Raw genomic sequence first — 15,991 nt, 5'->3', positions numbered from 1 at the left:
CGGCCACTAAAAAATTTAAAATTAAAAAAAGTCTTAATTACCCATATATCCAAAAGAATTAAAAGCAGGATCTCAAAGAGATATTTGTACACCCATATTCATACCAACATTATTTACAATAGCCAAAAGGTGGAAATGACCCAAATGTTCATCAACAGATAAATGGATAAACAAAATATGATATGTCCATACAACGAAATCTTATTCAGCCATAAAAAAAGAATGAAGTACTGACACATGTTACAACATGGTTAAACTGTGAGAAAATTATGCTAAGTGAAAGGGGCCAGTCACATAGTATGTGATCCCATTCACATAAAAGTTCATAATAGAGAAATCTATAAAGACAGAAAATAGATTAGTGCTTGCTAAGCTCTGGGGGCAAGAAGATGGGGTGATAGCTAAGGGGTACAAGGTTTCTTTTTGGGGTGATTAGAATGTTCTAAAATTGACTATGGTGATGGTTGCATGTATCTGTGAATATCCTAAAAACCACTGAATTGTACACTTCAGATGGCTGAATTCTATGGCATGTGAATTATATCTCAATAAAGCTGCTTTTTTTTTTAAAGAAAAAAAGGGGGGCATCAGAAAAGGTAATCTAGGTGGAAAAGAGGGAGAAGAAAATTTCAGGCAGAGGAAGTGGCAGCTGCAAGCAGACAAAGCTGTGAAAGGGCAGATTTGTTCTTTCCCCTGATGGAAACCCCACAGTTCAGGGTTTCCAACACCACCATGGCACGGGAGCAGAATCCTTACCAGGTGAAGCTCTCCAGGTTGACCCTGCCCACAGCACTGCTGAGTGCTCCCCTAAATGTGCATGCATGCATACCCACTGAAACTTGTACCCCTCCTGTACCCTTCCTGGAAATGATTAGGAAAAGAGACTGCACAGAAGAAGAGAAAAAAATAAAAATAAAAACCCTGCATTTTTGCAGTTGCAGTGGTTAATAGAATGCATTAACCATTAACTTGTTAGCAAAGCTACGTAATTAGCATAGTTGCTAAGAACCACAGAAGCTGCTAAACAAAGATAATGTAACTTCTTGAACTAATGAATCACATGGGAGTATTTATAAAATCAGGAGTAGTGGGGGGTTTTTTCTTACTGAATTGCGTGAAAATACCGTATATTTGAAACACAGAAAAATGCTTTTCCCCCAACAGCATTTTAAAAGCCAGAAATATGACTAACACCATTCCATTAAAGAACTGAAACACTTTGCATTATTGCTTTTTACAGTCCTCTCTGAGTCTACACTCCTCACCCAACTGAATAAAAGGCTGCTAAACTGCTACAGTGCAGGGGAACTTTTGACCGGTGATTCACTGAACTAGCAGAATGATGGAAAGGCTGACCTGCTCAGCCTACAAATGAAAGAAGAGAATCCAAGATGAAACTGTATTGTTATGTGACCTGTTCACCCCTTGTACTTGAAACAAGATGGAGACATCAGGATTCACCCCAAAATTAAAGCTGAAATGCTCTTCTCCCAAACAGAAGCAGAAGGCTACACGGTACAAATGGCCCCTGTCATGTGACCGAAAACACGAAGAGAACTATGGTACTTTTCAGTCCTTTTTTTTTTTTCATTCAAATACCTGTGGATTCATTACCAAAGCTTGTTGAATAATCTCTCAGGTAGTAAAGAAGTCAGGAAAAAACAGAACTTAATTATACACCCTTTTCCACATTTTCAAAATGTACCCTAGTCTTGGCCAGGAATGCTTTAGGTTCCTAAACGGTGATTTACGTGATCCCATGACATGGCCTAATAAGACTAGCATGCAACTAGCATATATTCAAAACCCAAACTTGGGATGCACCGTGTGGTATTAAGGACCCAAACAAGGCAAAATTTACTTCTCTTTCACATCACTTTCTGGAGGCGGGCAGGTGGTTCAGAGTGGGTGAGCAGCTCTGCCTCATGAAGTCATCCAGGGGCTCTGATACTTTCTGCCTCCTTCTGACATCCCTCAGGGAATTCTAATTAGCCACATAGTTAAAACTGTCTACCCACAACGTCTACATTTTATCCTATGGGAAGAGGCAAAGAGAGAAAGTGGATACAAAAATCTCCTTTTAAAGGCATTTCCTTGCTGGGGGGCTTAGACACGCAGCCTTGCCTGTTTGTAAGGGAGGTTGGTCTATGTGGTCTCTTGCTGGGCAGCCATATGCCCAGAAGGGTAGGACTTTTGATGCTAAGGAAGCTGGGAGATGGACACTGGAGGAGTTAGTGCAGCTACACTTGGTTTAACAAAGCATTTTTTTGTTTCTTCTCAATGCAGGAGTCTGTACACTTTGAACGAGTTGGATTTTTTAAAGTATTTGACATTTTTTAACTCATCTGCATACTTTTCTATATATTCCATAATTTTCCATGGAACTCCATCCTCCCAAACTCTTGTACTGTGTCCCTAGAAATGGACTATCTGTATCAGTTCCCTAAATCTTCTCTTAGAACCTTAAGTTCCACTTTGAAAATGCCCTTCACCTCCTTGCCATTGGTGAAGACTACTTTCCCAGGCTCCTTCTCAAGAGGAAGCAGTATTTTTTCTCTTCCTACCCCACCAAATATGCAATGGCTTAAGGTGGGACAGGTACCCTCCTAGCTCCCACTGATATGGCCAAACTGTTTCTCCTTCTTTCTTCTTCAAAAGCCCCAGTTCCCTGAAGCATGTGCCATTCGACTCTACCACCTGCTATTCCCTGGAATCATTTTCAGACTTCCCAGGTTCTTTGCTGCATGCACCGAGGAATTTAGTGCCAAGTTCTGTCTTTCCCTCATCCCTCCTCTTGTTATCATTTTCAGTGACATTAGCTTCCATGTGGATAATCCATCCAGCAGTGAACTCTCAAATCCTTTGTCTCCTCTCTTGCAACTCTCTTTCCTCTGCCACACCATGAGGCCCACACTCATGATCATGCCTCAGCCCTTGCCATATAACAACGAATGTACCACCCTAAAGGTATTAAATTTAACATCTCACTCTCCACTAGTCCTTTGTGTCTTCCCAGCACACTCTAGGATACCTACTTCAACAACTTTCCAACGTTGTAAACCACAAATCCATTGACTTTATCATGTTTTTATTACTCTTCATCCCCTCCTTCCTTACTTTGCTCTTTCCCACCTTAGAGTCCAGGGCCTATCATTAAAATAATCATATTATTAAATTACATAAATTATAACTAGAGATTTTTGTTCCATTTAATTCACACAACAAAACAATATCCCTGGTGAAACACCATTATTCTCTTACTTAGTCCTGTCACTGAGTAGCTGCAATGATTGTTCACACTTTAACTTCATGGCTGCTAATCTAAAACTCATACTTTTCATCTTGTTTATGTTTTCCTTTGCTGTGCAAAACCTTTTAAGTTTCATTAGGTCCCATTTGTTTATTTTTATTTCCATTTCTCTAGGAGGTGGGTCAAGAAGGATCTTGCTGTGATTTATGTCATAGAGTGTTCTGCCCATGTTTTCCTCTAAGAGTTTGATAGTGTCTGGCCTTACATTTAGGTCTTTAACACATTTTGAGTTTATTTTTGTGTATGGTGTTACAGAGTCTTCTTCTTTCATTGTTTTACATGTAGCTGTCCAGTTTTCCCAGGACCACTTATTGAAGTGGCTCTCTTTTCACCATTGTATATTCTTGCCTCCTTTATCAAAGATAAGGTGACCATACGTGCGTGGGTTTATCTCTGGGCTTTCTACCCTGTTCCATTGATCTATATTTCTGTTTTTGTGCCAGTACCATACTATCTTGATTACTGTAGCTTTGTAGTATAGGCTGAAGTCAGGGAGCCTGATTCCTCCAGCTCCGTTTTTCTTTCTCAAGACTGCTTTGGCTATTCGGGGTCTTTTGTGTTTCCATACCAATTGTGAAATTTTTTGTTCTAGTTCTGTGAAAAATGCCATTGGTAGTTTGATATGGATTGCACTGAATCTGTAGATTGCTTTGGGTAGTGTAGTCATTTTCACAATATTAATTCTTCTAATCCAAGAACATGGTATATCTCTCCATCTGTTTGTATCATCTTTTCTTTCATCAGTGTCTTATTTTCTGCAGACAGGTCTTTTGTCTCCTTAGGTAGGTTTATTCCTAGGTATTTTATTCTTTTGTTGCAATGGTAAATGGGAGTGTTTCCTTAATTTCTCTTTCAGATTTTTCATCATTAGTGTATGGGAATGCAAGAGATTTCTGTGCATTTTGTATCCTGCTACTTTACCAAATTCATTGATTAGCTCTAGTAGTTTTCTGGTAGCATCTTTAGGATTCTCTATGTATAGTATCATGTCATCTGCAAACAGTAACAGCTTTACTTCTTTTCTGATTTGGATTCCTTAATGGGAGAAAATATTTGCAAATGAAGCAACGGACAAAGGATTAATCTCCAAAATTTACAAGCAGCTCATGCAGCTCAATATCAAAAAAACAAACAACCCAATCCAAAAATGGGCAGAAGACCTAAATAGACATTTCTCCAAAGAAGACATACAGATTGCCAAAAAACACACAAAAGGATGCTTAACATCACTAATCATTAGAGAAATGCAAACCAAAACTACAATAAGGTATCACCTCACACCAGTCAGAATGGCCATCATCAAAAAATCTACAAACAATAAATGCTGGAGAGGGTGTGATGAAAAGGGAACCCTCTTGCACTGTTGGTGGGAATGTAAACTGATACAGCCGCTATGGAGAACGGTATGGAGGTTCCTTAAAAAACTAAAAATAGAAGTACCAGACGACCCAGCAATTCCACCACTAGGCATATACCCTGAAAAAACCATAATTCAAAAAGAGTCATGTACCACAATGTTCATTGCAGCTCTATTTACAATAGCCAGGACATGGAAACAACCTAAGTGTCCATCAACAGATGAATGGATAAAGAAGATGTGGCACATATATACAATGGAATATTATTCAGCCATAAAATGAAACGAAATTGAGTTATTTGTAGTGAGGTGGATGGACCTAGAGTCTGTCATACGGAGTGAAGTAAGTCAGAAAGAAAAAACAAATACCGTATGCTCACACATATATATGGAATCTAAGGGGGAAAAAAATGGTTCTGAAGAACCTAGGGGCAGGATGGGAATAAAGACGCAGACCTACTAGAGAATGGACTTGAGGATACGGGGAGGGGGAAGGGTAAGCTGGGACGAAGTGAGAGAGTGGCATGGACATATATACACTACCAAACGTAAAATAGATAGCTAGTGGGAAGCAGCCGCATAGCACAGGGAGATCAGCTCGGTGCTTTGTGACCACCTAGAGGGGTGGGATAGGGAGGGTGGGAGAGAGATGCAAGAAGGAGGGGATATGGGGATATATGTATATATATATAGCTGATTCACTTTGTTATAAAGCAGAAATTAACACACCATTGTAAAGCAATTATACTCCAATAAAGATGTTAAAAAAATAAAACTCATACTTATTGCTATTCAGCTGTTCTGCTACATTTCCCTTGTAAACAATATCCCAATATCCAAGACATCTGAGTATTTCACGTCTTCTCTTTTCTCCTCTTCCTTCTCAGCTGCGGAATTGAAGCAACCCAACAGAAACTCCCTCATCTTCCCGCCACCAACTACAATCTACCAGAGCTTTGCCTCTTCTTGTAACAGCATCAAGGTGTCCCTATTCCTATCACAAGGTCACACCTCCACCTGCACTCTGGGCCCCATCATCTCTCACCAGCTCAAAGACTGTGTTTCAGCCCATATCCCCTGTCTCCCCTGCATCATCATAACTTCCTGTACACTAGGTAATTCTCATCAACATAGAAACCGACTGCAAAATATCCCTCAGTTAAAAACCCTCCCTTAGGAGAAGTAGCCGCAGCGGTGAGGAGAGCCATGGGTCAGGCGGCCAAGGTTTTACAGCTCTTTAAAACACTGCACAGGACCAGACAACAAGTTTTTAATAATGATGCTATGGCATTAGAAGCAGCCAGAATAAAGATAAACAAAGAATTCAAATGTAAAGAAGTGAAACTTCTCCTAAGAAAACAGAAGAACTAATAAAAGTAGGTTCTAATGTTGGATTGATACTGAGAACATCTGTTATACAAGGTATTCACACAGACCACATTATGCTGAAATTGGTCCCTAGGAAAGACCTTCTTATAGAAAATTTGCCATATTGTGATGCACCAACTCAGAAACAATGAATTTTTTTAGAATAAAATTAAGTCTTTGTCATTTTTAATTTTAAAATATATAACTCTGGCTAAACTCCTGGAAATGCAAATATTTTTCTCTGAAATGGCATATTGAAAATGAGTGCATTAGAGTATAGTTTCATAATTTAAAAAAAAAAAAAAAAACCCTCCCTTGACTCGAGGTCTCTGTCTCTTTCCCTCATTTCCACTCCCTCACATCACATCCTCTCTTCCTCCCATTCTAGTCAAGCGTCCATCCCATGGCTTCCTCGAAGCTCCATGCTGCCAAATACAGCAATTCGTTTCCTTGTTGCATCTTACTCTGCTTCTCAGCAGGATTTGACAGAGCTGATCATAACTGTTGAAACACTGGCTTCTATGACATCATATTCTTTTGGTTCTCCCTCTACTTCTCTGGCTACTCTTCAGTCTTCTTTGATGACCTCTCTTCCTCTACGAGACTTCTAAATCCAGGTTTTTGCCCTGGGCCTTCTTCCCTTCTCTGTTGATCGTCTCTTCTGGCTAAGCTAATTCAGGCCCATGCTATTAAATCCTACCTCTAAGCCAATAACTCTCAAATTTATATTTTCTAGTACTGAGGTCCAGACTAGTATGTCTAACTGTCTTTTCAATAACACTACTTAAATGTCTAATAGGCCTTTGAAACTTAACACATCCAAAGCAAGACTCTTGACTTTCAACCCAAGTAAATGGTACTATCCAACCAGTTGTTCAGGCCCAAAGTCTATAAGTCCCATCCTTTTCTCCTCATTCCCCACAGCTAGCCCACTAGTTGAACCACCCTTTTCCCTCTATTGCAATTATACCATCCTACTCCTACTCGTTATCTATTTCCTAAACTATTATAATAGCATCTTAACTGATTTTCCTAATTTAATTCTTGCCCTCTTATAATCCCTTATCCACAAAGGGACCACAGTGATTTTTTTTTTTTTTTTTTTTTTGCGGTACGCGGGCCCCTGACTGTTGCGGTCTCTCCTGTTGCAGAGCACAGGCTCCGGATGCGCAGGCTCAGCGGCCATGGCTCACGGGCCCAGCCGCTCCGCGGCATGTGGGATCCTCCCGGACCGGGGCACGAACCCGTGTCCACTGCATCGGCAGGCGGACTCTCAACCACTGCGCCACCAGGGAAGCCCCACAGTGATATTTTTAAGTCATAAATCAGATCACGTCATTCCTTGCTTAAGCCCTCCAGTAACTTGCCATTTATTTATCTTAGATAAAACTCCAACTCCTTACTACTTCAGGTCTCTGAAGAGATGATGCGAGTTCTTAAGTAACGATAATTGTGTTGTGAAATGATGTATTCAGATCTTCAAGTGATTTGAATACTGTATCTTTATTCATTGCATATCTAGTAGTGAGTTTTGAAGAAAAACAAGAATTTGAATGAAAATGTTAGAAAAACAAAAGCAAAAGATAAGCCTACCTCAAACCATTCTTGAAATATGATTGTGCAGACTTTCCAACTCAAAGAAGTAAAAAGTTACTTTAATAAGTTTCTGAAATGCCTGAATGAATCAGGGTAGCCATCCCATTCAGAAGCCTCCCCATTTAGGTTTCTACTGCTTCTTATTTTATACGATTCAAATATGACTGTCCGGGACCTCCAAGGAGCAGCGGTTCTTCCTCAAGAGCAGGGATCATTCATCTTTGTCTTCCTACAGCCCTGCACACCTCTGGGCATATCATAGGTATTCAATATTCATTTAATCAACTAATCAATCAATCTTCTTATCCTCCAATGTCAAGCTAACCAAGTTCCTGACATACAGAGGCACTAAATGAATGTTTGTTGAATTAACAGGTTACAAATACATCATTCACCCAAATCCCTGAGATTAGACAGCAGCAAATCAAAAAGAACGTTGTCTTTGAAAACAGACAGGTCTGGAGTCTAGGGAGCCCAGCTCCATTCCTCACTATCTATTTAAACTTAAACAAGTTAAGTAATCTTTCTGGACTTCAGACCCTTCATCTGTTAGAAAAGGATAATAGTTTACAATGTGCTGTGAAGATTTAAAAGGCAATGTGTGGAGCTCCTGCTAGAGTTTCTGACCCAAGGTAAGCTCTGGAAAAGCAAGAATAGATACCACAGTGCTGTTATTGTTAAGTATCTTGTACATATTTATGACTTGGGTGCCCACAGATATAATTAGTAATGGTTATCTTCATCATTGTGGGCACCTAGAGTACTTATGAGATTTTCCTCCAAGGAGAACAAAACCAAGAACAAATATTAATACTCCAAACACTTAGTCTCAAAGACTGAGCAGAACAAGACATGAGAGTCATCTCTCTGGCTAAGTGCCTCTGCTAGAAGCAACCTGATGGGATATGCATAAAATTAGGGCTTCTGCCAGAGAACCATAAGTTGTAGATAGGTTTCTTCTCAGAAAAGAGTTATTCTGTTGGCATTTCTGAATGACAATGGTATGAAATTACAATACAAAAACAGGTGTTATTGTTATAACATCTTTTACAACAGTTTCCTTTTTTATTTCTATATATAAAGGATTTTTATCAATGCATGACTCAGGCCATAAACCTTAGCACCATCCTTGACTCTTTTCTTTCTCTCATACACTACATCTCATCCCTCAGGAAAATCTGCTGTTCCCACTTTCAAAATATAATCAGAATCTGACTTTCCTCACCACTTCCAGAGCTACAACTTGGTTCAAGCAGCCATCATTTCTCACCGGGATATTGCACTAGCCTCCAACTGACCTCACTGCGTCTACCATTGACCCCTACAGTCTATTCTGGGCACCACAGTCAGAAATACCATTTTAAAACTTAAGTATTATCACACCACTTCTCTGCTCAACACCTGCATGGCTCGCCACTCAGCATAAAAGACAGCATCCTCTAAACGGCCTACGAGGCCATCCATGATCTGGCCCCTCACCTGTCCAACCTCCTTTCCTCCACTCACTGCCGCAGACACACTGACCCCTTTGCTTGCCCAGAAACACAAGAGACAAGTGTCTACATGTGATCTCTGCTCTACCAGCTCCCTCTATCTAGAAAGTTCTTCTCTCAGATATGTTTTAATTTGCATGACCCTAATACTTAGTGATGCTGAGCATCTTTCCAAATATGCTTATTGCCATTTGTTCATCTTCTCTGGAAGAATGTCAAGTCCTCTGCCCATTTTTGAATCACGTTTTTTGCTACCGTTGTTGTTATTGAATTGTAGGTGTTCTCCATGTGGTCCAGATATTAATTCCTTATCAGATTTTTCCACTTCTACAAAAAGTCATTGGGATTTGATAGGGATAGCATTAAATTTGTAAATCACTTTAGGTAGTGTTGGCATCTAAACAATGACAAGTCTTCCAATCCATGAACACAAGATGTCTTTCCAATTTATGTCTTAATTTCTTTCAACAATGTTTTGTAGTTTTCAGTGCAAAAGTCTTTTACCTCCTTGATTAATTCCTAAATATTTCATTCTTTTTGATGCTATTTTAAATAAAATTATTTTCTTCACTTCCTTTTCAAATTGTTCATTGTTATTGTACAGAAATGCTGCTAATCTTTCTAAGTTGATTTTGTATCCTATTAATGTGCTGAATCTGTCTATTAGCTCTAACAGGTTTTTTGGTGAAATTGTTAGGGTTTTCTTCATATAAGATCATGTCGGGCTTCCCTGGTGGCGCAGTGGTTGAGAGTCCACCTGCCGATGCAGGGGACGCAAGTTTGTGCCCCGGTCTGGGAAGATCCCACATGCCGCAGAGCGGCTGGGCCCGTGAGCCATGGCCGCTAAGCCTGCGCGTCCGGAGCCTGTGCTCCGCAACGGGAGAGGCCACGACAGTGAGAGGCCTGCATACTGCAAAAAAAAAAAAAAGATCATGTCATCTGCAAATGGAGATAATTTTATTTCTCCTTTCCAATTTGGGTGCCTTTTCTTTCTTTTTTTTTCCTTGTTGCTCTGGCTAGAGATTCTAATACTATGTTGACTAGTAGTGCCAAGAGTGGGCATCCTTGTCTTATTCTTAGAGGAGAATCTTTCTTATATTATATTGACCTAATTTTCTTCTATTCCAAGTTTGTTGAGTATTTTTATCATGAGGGAGTGTTTAATTTTGTCAAAATAGTTTTCTGTATCAATTGAGATGATCATGTGATTTTTCTCCCTTCATTCTGTTGGTAAAGTTAAGTCCCCTACATATGAACCTTCAAGCTGTGAACTTTCAAAGACGCAAACATGCGTTCACATGTCCAATCATGTAAGTTATTTCACGTGTCTGGCATACATTGTCACGTGTGTGCATCCTCTACAAGTGGTTGTGCTTTGTGTACTTTACTGTATAGTACTGTATAGAGTACAGTAGCACAGTATCTTTATTTCAAGCTAGATCTTCAAGAGGACAATTCACTGAACTCCTTGCTGTGCTACACGATCTTACTAATGAAGACCTGATGGAATTGGTCTTGATGGAATTGGAAGCCCAGAGAAAGGACGAAGACAGACAGGAGGAAGAAGTAACTGAAGAACTGAAGAGATTCACAATGCAGGAAATGGCAAGGGGATTTTCTTTATTTCAGGAGGCACTGTTAGTTTTGAGGCACAGGACTGGAACGTAGAACGGTACACGAAGGCTGCAACAACCATTCAGAATGCAATCCAGTGCGACAGTGTCATCTATGACAAGAAAAAAAGGGCTACTACCCAGACATCACTGGATCGTTTTTTCAAGAGGGTAGATAAAATTGAACCCAGCAAGGAACCAGAACCTGTGCCATCAACGTCAGGCATGAGTGAAATTGCAGCTTGCCTTCCGTCTCCTATTGCTGACGATCCTTCACTCTACCATCCCCCACCTCCTCTCCCTCCTCCAGTCAGTAACTCTTCTTGCCTGTTCACTCAATGCCAGCCCCTGCATGCCAGCTGTTGTAGTGTACTACTGTACTTTTCAAGGTACTGTACTGTAAGATTTAAAATAGTCTTTATTTTTTGTGTTTGTTTTTTATGTATTGTTTGTGTGAAAAGTATTATAAACCTATTACAGTACAGTACTATATAGCCGATTGTGTTAGTTGGGTACCTAGGCTACCTTTGTTGGACTTACGAACCAATTGGACTTACGAATGTGCTCTCGGAATGGAACACATTCATATGTAGGGGACTTGATATATTACGTATTACATTGATCAATACTGTATGTTGAACCATCCTTACATTCCAGAAATAAATCTCACTTGGTCATTATATATAATCCTTTTAATGTGCTACTGAATTAGGTTTGCTAGTATTTTATTATGGACTTGTGCATCAATACCCATCAGGGATATTGGTCTGTAGTTTTCTTTTATTGTAGTGCTTTGTCTGGCTTGGTATCAGGGTAATGCTGGTCTCACAGAATGAGTTTGGAAGTGCTCTCTCCTCTTCAATTTTTTGGAGAAGCTTGTAAAGGATGAGTGTTATTTCTTCTTTAAATGTCTTTTAGAATTCACCAAAGAAGCCACCAGGTCCAGGGCTTTTCTTTGTTGGGAGGTTTTTTACTATTGATTCAATGTCCTTATTAGTTATAGGTTTATTCAGGTTTTCTATTTCTTTGTGATTCAGTCTTTGTAGGTTTTGAGTATCTAGGAATTGGTCCATTTCATCTAGGTTATCAACTTGTTGGCATAAAATTGTTCATAGTACTCTCCCAATCCTTTTTATTTCTGTAGAATAGATAGTAATGTCCCCACTTTTATTTCAGATTTTAGTAATTTGAGTCTTCTCTTTTTTTTTTCTGACTCAATCTAGCTAAAGATTTGTCAATTTTGCTAATATTTTGAAAAATCAATTTTGGTTCCATTGATTTTCTCTACTGTTTTTCTATTCTTTATTTTATCTTTCAGTTATAAACATTTCCCTCCTCTGTTAGTTTTGGGTTTAGTTTTTTTCTTAAGAACATAATTAATTTTAAAATTTTTAAAATAATGTTATCACTGAGGTTCCCCTCCCAAAACACCACAGTGCTTTTTATGGTACTTTTCACTACTTAGTATTATTCTTATTTATGTAGTAGTTCAGCAAGGCTAGAGTTAATGTCTGATTCATTTTTATAGCCCTGTAGATCAATACTTTGATCATAGGGATAAGAATTTACAGTCATTTAGTGCCTACTTACTATATATGAAGTATTATGCCAAGTACTTTCCATACATAGTCTCATTTAATCATTACATAGTATCTCCGTTTTACGGATAAGAAAACTTAGGCTTAAAGAGAAAATAATCGGCAAAACTCATATGGCTATTAAGTAACAGAAATAGGATATAAACCCAGGTCTGTGTGAACACAAAGACCATGCATCACTATTAAATTATACCCCTCTTACTCATTTATTGATTCAGTCAATATGTATTGATCATCTATCATATGTATCCAGAACTGTTCTGCTATTGAGAATACATTAATGAATAAAAGAGACAAAAATCCTTGCCCTATCGAGTTATGTTCTACTGGGGGAGAAGACAACAAAGGGCAAGGTAGTATGCAGTATTAAATAAAGTGGTCTGGGATAAGCAAAGACTTGAATACAGAGGGAATAGCTAGAGCAAAGACCATACAGCAGGATGAGGCTTTTGGATTCACAGACTGCCAGGGAAGCCAGTATGGCTATAACAATTGAGTGAAGGAGAGATTAATCGGAGAGGAGAAGATCAGAGAGATAACAGGGTAACAGGGGTAATGGGATAAATTTAAGTAAATATTTTTATTATTATAAAATATTTCATATATTTAAAGTATATTCAATGTGTAATACGTGTATATATTTTAAAGAATAACCTTAAAATGAACCCTTTTGTACCCACCCTATCATTAGAAAAATTTGTGTGCCACTCCCCTTCTAAAGAGAATAATTTTTTCTATTTTTTTATTATCCCCATACAATATATTATTTAACCTAGCTTGGTTAGGACTTTTATATTAATTAAATCAAACTGTATGCATTTTTCTGTCCATTGCTTCTTTCAATATATATTTGGTTTTGAGATTCATTCTTACTTATATTTGCAACAATACCTCATTAATTTACACTTCTATATTGTATTAAACCATTGTGTGAAAAATACCACAATTTATCCATCATCCTGTAAATGGGCGCATGGGTTTTCTCCCAGGGTTTTGCTACTATGACCAATGTAGCTATGAACATGCTTGTTTGTGTCTCCTGTGAACATGTATAAGAGGTTTTTTTTTAAGTACTTAAGGAGTGAAATTCCTGGGTCATGGGGAATGCACGTGCTCAATTTTGCTGGGTAATGTTTACTGTTCTCCAAAGCATTCTGAACACATAATAAGCATTCAATAAATATTTGAAGAAAGAAGGGGCTTTTTACATCTTCTATTTAATTTTGGAATAATATTAGACTTACAAAACAGTTGTAAAGATAATGTAGTGTTTCCCTATACCCTCCATCCAGCTGCCACTAATGTTAGCATCTTACATAACCACGGTATATTAATCAAAACTCAGAAATTAACACTTGTACAATGCTATTAGCTAGACTACAGACTTTATTTGGGTTTCACTCATTTTTTTTACTAATGTCCTTTTTCTGTTTATGGATCCAAGCCAGAATACCACACTGCGTTTAGTTTTCATATCTCCTTAGGCTCTTCCAATCTGTAACAGCTTCAATGTCTTTCCTTCTTACGCATAACCTAGACACTCTGGGAGAGTACTAGACAGATATTTTGTAGACCGTTCATCAGTTTGAGCTTGCAGATGTTTTCTCATATGGATTTGGGGAAAATATACCACAGAGGCGAATTAGCCTTCTCACTGCATCGTATCAGAGTGTACTTGATGTTAACATGACTTATTACTAGTGAAGCTAATATTTACTAGGGCTTTTTCACCGTAAAGTTACTATTTTTCCCTTTCCCATACCCTAGTCATTATAAGTAAGTCACTAAACCCAGCCCACCCTCACAGGAAGGGAAATTAAACTCCACCTCCTAGAGGACCATCAAAGAATTTGTAGACATGTGTTAAATTCACCACAGTAATTAATAAATATTTGGGGAGAGATATTTGAGCAAATATCCTGCTTCTTAATATTTCAGCCATTAATTTTAGCATTCATCCATGAATCTTATCTCCAGCAATTATTACTGTGGCATTCTAGTGGTCTTTTTTCCACTTCCCTCATTCCTTCTATATTTACTATTTGGAATTCTTATGTAAGGAAGATTTGTCACTTTTCCACCACTTAATTATTTATTCAGTCATTTATTTCTATCAATATGAACTTATGAATATTTTATTCTCCAGGTTGTAATTTAGTAGTATTTATTATTTATTTTATTGCTTCAATTGTTCCAGCTTTGGCCATTGGGAGCTCTTAAAAGTCAGCTCCTGTGTTCTTTTGACATGCCCTACTCCTCTTTTTTTCCCCCTTACTTTTACCATAAAATGTTCCAGGCTTTTCATGAATTTTCCCTGCCCTGGCTCTAGGATCAGCCAGGGCAGGGAACCCTGCCTGGAACCCTAATTAGGGTTCCCTAATTAGGGAACCCTAATTCAGAAAGGACAATTTTTAAAGTCAATTTCCATGTGTTATAATGTGTGATTCCTAAACTATTCCTATGCTATAATTAATGCTATAACTAACTATAGATTTTCTATAATTAAGGCATGTATATTATAGTATTCAGGGTAACAGACCGTGTTAAAATGGAACATGAATTCAGCAACAATGCTTCACCTTTTTTTCTGTTCTAGCACTTACCTATATCATCTCTATGGGTCCTACAGAATATAAAATTTCATGATTCTACAATGAAAAGACAAAAGATGCTCCTATGAGGAACTTTTCCTTGGGTCATAGAACTGTTTAATTTTGCTAAAAATATATTTAACCCCTAGTTGACCTCTATTTCATCTTTTCTAGCCCTCCCCTAGTTTAGCCCTATTCCTTCCATTTTATTAAGAATTTTTGAATAAAATTTTGTTTGGTTTGCTGTACCAATAAGGTAATAAAGCCATAGAACAATGAATTCTGCCAATTTATAAAATCTATATCTTCTTGACATTAATATAATGTGATCTACTGCTGCCTAAATCATTAGTCACCAAACAGTTTAAACACTAGAGCAGTAGTTCTTGACAGAAACGGTTTCCCTTGCCATGAGGGGACATTTGGCAATATCTAGAGACATTCTTCATGTGATAACTGGGAAGGATGCTACTGGCATCTAGTGGGTAGAGTCCTTGAATGCTGCTAAACATCCTACAGGGCACAAAAGGCCTCCACAGCAAAGAAATGGCTGGCCCAAAATATAATACACGGTTGAGAAATCTTGCACTAAAGGAGCTTTCAATTTTCAAATTGGTTAAATGTTTAAATAACAGATATTTTCCTCCCAAACTCTTAAAGGAAATATTAGCAAATACCAAGGTCTATCTGCACTAAAATGTTGAGTACAATCAAGGATTTTCTGGAAGAGTCAGATGATAGACTATGAAGGATCCACTGTAGCTACAAAACACCAAGAAAGCAAAAATGGAGTTAAAAGTTCAGGATGCATCTTAGCTCATTTCATTTTGAATACGTTATTTATCTGACTCAGCCAAGGCTCAAATGCATCAGAAAAATTAATTGTTATGTATGTGGATTATCAGCGAGTTTGCACTTTAAACCAAAGCAATAATGGTTTTCCAGCTAACAAGATAGGATTCTAGTGTGATATAGGTAAGAGAATTTGGGGCCAGGAGATAGAAACTAGGAGTCTGGCCATGGCTTCATCTCTTGCTGACTATGCAACTCAGAGCAAATCATGTA

The 15,991-nt window shown here is 38.2% G+C and overlaps 1 protein-coding gene and 1 pseudogene across 10 annotated transcripts in view; one reads left to right on the top strand and one right to left on the bottom strand.

The window, feature by feature from the left end:
- Positions 1 to 15,991, bottom strand: part of LOC307179853 (uncharacterized protein) — a 1,051,707-nt gene that overhangs the window by 864,385 nt on the left and 171,331 nt on the right. The window lies entirely within an intron of this gene.
- Positions 5,851 to 6,407, top strand: LOC307179593 (complex III assembly factor LYRM7-like; annotated as a pseudogene). The gene has a single exon. The product of its transcript is annotated as a complex III assembly factor LYRM7-like (transcript).

This window comes from Stenella coeruleoalba (genome assembly GCF_951394435.1).
Source record: "Stenella coeruleoalba genome assembly, chromosome: 21".
NCBI classification, from domain to species: domain Eukaryota; kingdom Metazoa; phylum Chordata; class Mammalia; order Artiodactyla; family Delphinidae; genus Stenella; species Stenella coeruleoalba.
This window is presented reverse-complemented; position numbering and strand designations above follow the sequence as displayed.